A 1,938-nucleotide genomic window follows, 5' to 3' on the forward strand; every position below is an offset into this window, starting at 1 on the left:
CTATGCATATTAATTTTGTAAACTATACCTCAATTTAAAACGCTTTAGCCCTGGCTAGGTGGCTCAGTTGGTTGGAGCATTGTCACGTACACAAACAGGTTGAAGGTTTAATTGCCAGTCAGGGCACATGCCTGGTTTTCAGGTTTGGTCCCAGTCAGGGAGCCCGCTAGAGGCAACTGATGGATGTTTCTCTCACATCAATGTTTCTCTCTCTCTCTCTCTCTCTCCCTCCCTTCCTCTCTCTCTAAAATCAATGAGCATCTCTTCACGAGGATAAAAAGAAAATTTTAAACTCACTAAATCATCAGCAGTGGTTCTCTCTAGGGGGTAAATTCTTTCACTTTCAAACATTATGTATTTTTCAACTGTTTGAACTTTTTTCAATAAACATGTCTTAATTATTAAAAAGAGCAACGTTCAGCTTTCTGTTGCTGAAATGGTGCTTAATCCAACAGAACAGCATCTCAGACATGTCGAAAAAGATGTTTTGATCCCTACAATAATGGAACAAAAGTCTTGAGAAAGATGTTCTGAACAAATGCAGGATTTCATCAAATGTGTCCTGACCAGCGTCGCGCCGATGGTTGAGCATCATCCTGCAGAGTGACGTTTGCCAATTCAATTCCCCGTCAGGGCATATGCCTGGGTTGTGGGCTGGGTACCGGTCAGGGCACGGGAGAGAGGCAAGCGGATTGAAGTTTCTCTCTCACATCTATGTTTATCTCCCTCTCTTTCCCCTTCCCTTCCCCTTTCTCTAAAAGTAAATAAATAAAATCTTTAAACAATGCTTTTACCAAATGTTGCAAGGAGTCTGGAATCCTTATGGTAGTAAAATGTTGGAAAGAGAATTCTGCATTGAAAGAATGCCTCACAGCTTGCTACAATGATCCTACCTTTTATGAAGAATGCAAAATGGAATACCTGAAGGAAAGAATTCAGAAAAACTGGAATTCCTACCAAGAAATGGCTACAGAATCATCCAACAGACATGTAGGCACATATTCAAATGATATTCAGTAACTGTATTTATGGAAATCAAGATTACCTAAAGCAATGGACTCAAGGAGGTATGTTTGCTTTATTCTAAATTATGGAAATTTAATTTATCTGAAATACAGGTTTGTTAAAATTAAAGTAAATAAGATAAAATAGAAGAGCTGCATTTAGGATATAAAACTATAATTGCATAAAGATAGGATTTTTCCAAACGGTGCTCAAGAAACTAGTTATTTCAGGAGAATATTAAGTTAGAGCTCCTCCTTTTAATATATACAAAAAAAAAAAGTTCAGTTAGGTGAAAGAGTTAATGTATAAAATCAAGTCATAAATAATAGAAAATAGAAGTTAATATTTATCCGATTTCTGAATGGCAAGGAAACTGTTTAATACTAAAAACGTTAGGAATTTAAAGGAATAGGTTTTTGCTGCATAAAAATATTAAGATATATAAAAATATAAAATTAAATGCCATAAGAAATTGGGGGAGTTTATAAAAAACACATTTATAGGCAAAGTATGTGAATTCTAGGAAGAAAGAAAGAATGGAGGGAAGGAGGGAGAGAGACTAAAGAAGGAGAGAGAACAGAAGGAAAGGGAAGGAAGGGGAGGAAGGAAGGGAGGGGACAAAAAATGGCTAATCAACAGGTGAATAAAATTAACTTGAGTTTTTAAGTATATTTTATTGATTATGCTATTATAGTTGTCCCAGTTTTTTCCCCCTTTGATTCCCTTCTGCCCGGTACCTCCTTTCCCTCCAGCAGTCCCTGCACCCCCAGCTTCTTAGTTCATGTCCATGGGTTGTGCATTTAAGTTCTTTGACTTCTCCATTTACTTTAATATTCTTAATGACTCCCTGTCTATTTTGTACCTACCAGTTATGCTTCTTGATCCCTGAACCTTTCCACCCATTATCCACCAAGAACCCTCCATATGATCTCC

At 37.0% G+C, this 1,938-nt stretch overlaps 1 pseudogene; it reads left to right on the forward strand.

Moving 5' to 3' along the window:
* Nucleotides 1–436: 436 nt before the first annotated feature.
* LOC150016709 (COX assembly mitochondrial protein homolog) lies at nt 437–994 on the forward strand (annotated as a pseudogene).
* The last annotated feature ends 944 nt before the right edge of the window (nt 995–1,938 follow it).

This window comes from Furipterus horrens, unplaced genomic scaffold (assembly GCF_987537825.1).
Source record: "Furipterus horrens unplaced genomic scaffold, mFurHor1.1.pri manual_scaffold_3, whole genome shotgun sequence".
NCBI lineage: Eukaryota > Metazoa > Chordata > Mammalia > Chiroptera > Furipteridae > Furipterus > Furipterus horrens.